The sequence below is a fragment of the Medicago sativa genome, chromosome 7, assembly GCF_051527215.1.
Source record: "Medicago sativa cultivar Bolivia chromosome 7, Bolivia_mono, whole genome shotgun sequence".
Taxonomy (NCBI): domain Eukaryota; kingdom Viridiplantae; phylum Streptophyta; class Magnoliopsida; order Fabales; family Fabaceae; genus Medicago; species Medicago sativa.
Genome location: NC_140755.1, coordinates 80,739,118 through 80,745,812, shown reverse-complemented (window position 1 = coordinate 80,745,812; position 6,695 = coordinate 80,739,118). Strand labels below are relative to the sequence as shown.

Genomic DNA, 6,695 nt, shown 5'->3' with positions numbered 1-6,695 from the left:
GCCTGCGTGCCAAGACTTTTAAATGTTGAACTATTTTCCGCTGCAATAGTTTAAGATTTTTCATGATGTTGAATTTGAAGGATAATTGTTATTATCCATTTTATGATTTAAATGAAGTATGTGACATTCCGTTGTGATCAAAATACTCTGATTTATGATGAAATTTTTATGTTGGGAAAACGGGGTGTTACAAAAAGGCCTTGATCGATGGATCAGACGCATAAAGAAAAAAATGATAGTGTTAGTTTTAACCCCTAATTAAAGGAAACAACTAAACCAAAAAAATAAGGAAACAAACAAATATTGAAGTATATTATAACAAATAAATCAAAGACATTTAAAATTCCAATAGTTCATGTTTCTATCCGTATAAAAAAAAGTGAATTATTTGAATCTTTTAACCTTTTCTATTAATGTTTTATATTCAATTCTTTTAAGAGAATATTTAATTTACAAAAAAGTTTTTGACAAATTTTCCAAAAAATAAATTGTCATTAAATTTTGAAATTTTATATTTTTATAATTTAAAATAATTAAATTTTATGTGTCATTTCAATTGGGTTGATTCTATAAATATTAGACTTTGTTGTTTAATAGGTCAAAAAAATAATAAAACGTTCTTTAAATAAGATCCTTAATTGTAACCCTTAATTAAACGAAATAAAAAATATTAAATTATATTGCAAAAAAAAATGACGTGCTGTCGAAATTTAAATAATTGAGGTTACTTAGAAAAAACCTATTGAATATTTTATTTTTTTAATAAACTAAAAAAAAATTTAAGTTTTTTATTATTGTTTCACATCCATTCTTTAAAAAGGAATATTTCATGTACTTAAAAAAATTATCGCTAAATTTTCAAAAAAAAAAATTATTAAATTTCGAATACTTCAATTTGAATAATTTAATATTTTTCTTTTTTTTTTTGTGATTTTTTTCAGTTATTAAGTATAATCATGATAAAATAAATTAAGAGTCATTAATGTGACCATTTAAATTAAAATGACTCTATTAAATGTCTCATTTATTGGGTCAGATGAAAAAAATGTTATTTAAATGATACCATTATATTTTTTTTGGTGGTGGTCAGGGTTCGAACCCCAGACCTTACATATTTTATGCATTGTTCATACCAACTGAGCTAAGCTCACGAGGACAAATGATACCATTTTATGATATCATGTTTTGAATCACTAATTTTGCTATTAATACTAATAATAGCATTCCTAATCAAGGTTAACTCGGCTAATAACAAGTTGATTCAACCTCAAGGGCGTGGATTCAATCCCCACTATTAGCGTGAGGATCTCTTTGATCGGGAGTAACTTTGTAAGTGCTCATTGAGTCATGAGACATATCTTGATCTTGATGTATCCTCCAGAGCCTAACTCACCTAAATTTTTTATAATAAAATAACAATTTTTTTTTTAAATTGTAGATTATGATAGTAGTCTTTGAAATGCCTCAATTTACTTTATGAAAAATTAATGATGTGTTTGTTTCAAGGCAAAAAATTACATTCCTTGAAACGTCATTCCTACCCATTTGTTTGGTAAAAATTTAGATTTCCTTGAATATTTTATAAATTAATTAATTAAAAAAATAAAAATGGAAATAAATGTTAATGGTAGTGAGAATTTATGGCAAGTTGAGTTTTATTACCATGGGAATTTTATATTCACATCCTTTAAGCATGAGAATAACAATAGAAGAAAACATGTGTGTCAAAAAAAAAAAAACATGTAAATAACATTCCTCATAATATAATATTCAAGGGAACAAATTTTCAAAACTTGAAACAAACATGGGAATGTTGCATATTTCTAATCTCATGTTCCTAGGAATCATATTATAAACCTTGAAATAAACACACCCTAAGGCCTAAAGTCTCTTTGACATATTCTAAAGGAACTTTTTTATGAAAAGAAATGATAATAACAAATTTAATGATATCCAAAATTGAATGATATCCAAAATTAAATTTTAGCAACAACTCATTGATTTGTAAATTTCAATTTTACAAATTTTCAACAATTTATTTTATAAAATTTATTTTGGGGTCCCTCACAAGAGAGATAGGGTGCTTCTATAGCCACCCTTCTTTGCAAGCACCTTATTTATTTGCTTCAAAATGGGGGTGTTTATTTATTATGGTGCTAAATAGGTGAAACACTCGCCATTGTGGATAGTCTTAGAGACAAAAGAGCACTTATAAATATATTTATGTTTACTTTTCTCAAAGGATACAAGCTGAGTTCGAAACTCAAAATCTCGAAATTCAAAGTTTGTCCTTCTACTACTAGATTAAACTCTTAAGTTGGAAAATCGCATTGAACAAGAAAATGAATTTTTATTTCAAATTAATAATGACAAATGAAATATCCCTTATACCCAAACCATCTATCATCTTGATTTTTTACTAAAAGAGTTTGTTGGTTTAATTGTTCATGCTAATTGGGATTTCTCGGTCAAACATATTGTCCAAAAGTTGGTAATTTTATGGATTTTTTAAAGGAGTTGAAAAAATGACACCACAAAATGAACCAAAACCTTAAGTCATCAGGTATATTGGTCATCTAACTTATATGTAACATCTACTTTAGCATCCAATATAAAACTTTAACTCACACTTGACACGTTGACATCTCTCCTTTAAGTTTGAGACTCTTTGCGACTGGGATATAGAGACATAATAAAATAAAGTTAGACGGATGCACACCATGCTAAAATGGTGGGTTGATGGTGGCTTTATACAGAGATTTTATCCCTTTCTTTCATGATAAATATAATGAATTAAGAAAATGAAATCCAAAATAGAAGAAAACATTTCATCATAACGTTAGGACTTTCGCGGGAGCGTAAACTGGGTTGGATAAACACATTAGACTAAGAGCAACTACTCAAATGATATTAACATCACATCTTCATCCAAATCCTAAAGGCATTGGATTTATGGGTCATCTCACTTATATGTTTGTCACTATATTCTCTTGCATCCAATCTAAAACTTTAACTCATATAAGACATGTTAACATCTCTCTCAAGTGTGAGACTCTCCACATCTATGATTTGGTAACAAAGCCAAATATAATTAGATGAAGACATATCATGGTAAAAATGGTGAGTTGGTGGTGATTTAATGGAGGGAGTTTTATGTTCCTTTCTTTCATGAGAAGCTACGAAATAAATTAGAAAAGGAAAGAAAATAAAAAAATAATTTGAACATGAGAGAAATGATAAGGAAAAAAAGGAGCGTGTGCTTTTATGGGAGCGTATAAGGAATAGAGTGAATTGTCGATAATTTTACTGGTTCGATTAAGGAGTTGGAAATTTTTTAGTAAATATTTAACCAACACACATATTTAACCAACATTCAGGAGTTGGTTCTAATAAGTATTTATTTTTGTCAAATTAACAAAACACATATGCGTTTTCTTCAGTTGTCAAATTTTACCAAAGAATAAAAGTGAAGGAGTTTGAAGTAGTTGAGGTTGAATAACTAAAAAAAATATAGCATGAAAGAGAATGACATCCAATAACTAAAGTTTTAAATAAATAAACAATTGACAACTGAAAACTAGCAAAATAAATTATCAAAATGTTGGGATTTTTGGGTGAGTCTTCACCGGGTTGGATGATCGTATTGTACGTCAGTAACAACCATACAAGTGAGATTGACACCACATCTTTACATAAAACCTTAAGACATTATGTATTTCGGTCATCTCATTTATATATTGTTTAAAATCTACTCTCCCATCCAATGTATAACGTTAACTCAAATTTGACACAATAACATATCTTAATCAATAATGTAACTATCCGCGTCCATAATTATGTAATTTAGTCAAATAAGGTCAAAATTAGGTACAACATGTTCAAAAAGATTGATTGGTGGTGATTTCATGAAGGGATGTTTATATTCCTTTCATCCATGAGAATAGAGAAAGGAAACTAGATAGAAAAATAAAACAAATATGAAGAAGTAAAAAATTGAACATGGGAGAAACATTAAGGTGAAAAATATATAGTCTGTGTTTTGTTCATGAGATTATAAAAAATAGATTGAATTATCAGTAATTATGTGGTTTTGTTGAAAGAGTTGAAGATTTTTGGGTAATTATTACAAAAGAAAATAGACTTAATTAAAAAAACGTTGTACCATTTTAAAATTTCTAATAAACATGTATTTTGTAAATTCATCATGACACATGTACATTTTCCATTGTCACACCCCATCATAGATCATATGCAAATGAATTTGAAAAAATAGAGTTTGAATACAAAAATAGAATGAAAGTGAATGACATCCAAAAACAAAGTTTTACGGTAAAAATGATTAATTAAGTAAATGTTTCCCATAAATATTAAGATTTTTTTTTCAGTCCCTTGATTTTTTTTTTTTTGTATATCCGAATTTTTTGTTAAACATGAAGACCTTGGATATTTTCCAAGAGTGAGGGATACTTTCTCCCACACTGGACGTAGTTAAGCACGTAAACAAATTCATTCTTTCATTGGTTTCAGGAGACGAAAAGGAATATATCAGTTCTGATTCGGTTTGCAAATCAGATGAGAATAATGAGGTACAAAGCGTCAAGTTGTGGATTTGATAAAGAGAGCGACAAAGCTGCTATGTTCAAAATTAATAATATGGGATGAGGCACCGATAATACATCGTTATTGTTTTGAGGCATTTGACCAAACCATGCGCGATATAATGTCTTATGATGGTCGATATAACCATTTGGGGGTGTTTCTGTGGTTTTGGGCGGTGATTTCAAACAAATTTTGTCAGTGATAAGAAAAGGATGCAGACAAGATATACTTGCTTCATCCATCAACTCATCAAAGTTGTGGAGTCACTGTAAGGTTCTCAAACTTACAACAAATATGTGTTTAAGTGGTTCAACCGTTCGTGCCGAGCAAGATGAGATAAGAAAGTTTGTCGATTGGATGCTTTCAATTGGAAATGGAATAGGATCCACCAACGAGAGTGCAGAAATTAACGTACTCATTCCTGATGAGTTGTTGATAAAAGATTCCTCTAATCCGTTTCGTTCTCTGGTTGATTTTGTTTATCCGGATTTTTTGCAAAACATGAAGATCTCGGATTTTTTCCAAGAGTGGGGGATACTTGGTCCTACACTGGACGCAGTTGAACACGTAAAAAAATTCCTCCTATCATTGGTTCCAAGAGACGAAAAGGAATATATCAGTTTTGATTTGGTTTGCAAATCAGACGAGAATAATGAGGTACAAAGCGAATGGTTTACCACCGAATTCTTAAACAATATCAAGTTTTCCGATATTCCAAACCACAAGTTGAGATTTAAAGTTGGATGTCCAGTTATGTTGATGAGGAACATTGACCAAGCAACTGGGTTGTGCAATGGGACTAGGTTGATCGTAGACAATCTTTGGAAGAACTTTATCGGTGCAACTATTATTACCGGAAAAAATGCTGGTGAAAAAGTAATTATTCCAAGAATGAACTTAGTTCCGAGTGATCCTAAACTGCCTTTCAAATTTACTACGAGACAGATCCAGTTGGCTTTGTGTTTTGCAATGACAATAAATAAAAGTCAGGGTCAGTCGTTGTCTCATGTTGGAATCTATCTTTCCGAACCGGTTTTTACTCATGGACATTTGTACGTCGCTGTGTCGAGAGTCACTTCCAAAAAGGGATTGAAAATGCTTATACTGGATGAAGAAAATCACGTGTGTACTGAGACCACTAATGTTGTGTACCGTGATGTTTTTCGGAACGTTTAACCGGTCGTTCCTGATGACGCAGGTGGGTATGAGTTTTTTTTCTCTTTTGAACTTCGTTGTGTGTGTGTGTGTGTGTTATTTGGATATGAATTGGTTGTTGCTACTTGCAACCATTCTAATAGTTGCGTAAATAAAGATTAATGGATTGGTCATGTAGATAAACTACAATTCTGCAACTAACAATTAAGATCACACTTCTTATTTCATTGTATAAAATTCAATGACATTTATTGTTGTGCAAAGAACATGTTGAGTGATCGATTTGTTATAGGGACTAATACGTTATATGGAGTAATATTTTTGATCCTTTTTTGATAATATTTTTGGTCTCATGTATCTTCAGGTGTTGGTTTTGTGCTTCAGGTGACGTGATATCATTTAGATGTACACAGGCTCACGTTAATGGAATTTCTATGGCATTGAAATATCATTGACCAATTGCAATAGGTGCAATACCTTCTTTTCAACAACGAACTTAACACTGCCTGATACATTAATGTGTTTATCTACTGAGACTTCAGTTTTTCTATTATCTGATAGAGCAACTCCAATATTCTCATACTCAGTTTAATTTTATTTATAATGTCAGTATCCTTCTGATCTTTCTCATTTTTCCTAATGTAAGCCGTACTCTTCCAGTGACCATATTATCAGCTATATGTTCTGCTTCATTTTTTTATACAATCAGCTATATATCCGTCTTTTTTTTTTCTTTGTTCTTTGGAGTGTCTATGTTTATGTGCATGCACATGAGAATTTTGTAGTCCCTTTTTCAAGCATTTTTTGTTGTGTTTTTGTTGATGAGTTATTTTATAATATGCTTAGTTAAAAAAAGTGATAGATAGTTGGTGTCTTTGTCGTTGTTTGTTATACTTATTTATTACACGATTGAATAATTACAAATTCGTGTTGGATGTTAA

At 30.3% G+C, this 6,695-nt stretch overlaps 1 pseudogene; it reads left to right on the top strand.

Annotated features, from left to right (window-relative positions):
• Window positions 1-4,708: 4,708 nt before the first annotated feature.
• LOC146909077 (uncharacterized) lies at window positions 4,709-5,775 on the top strand (annotated as a pseudogene).
• Window positions 5,776-6,695: the final 920 nt, after the last annotated feature.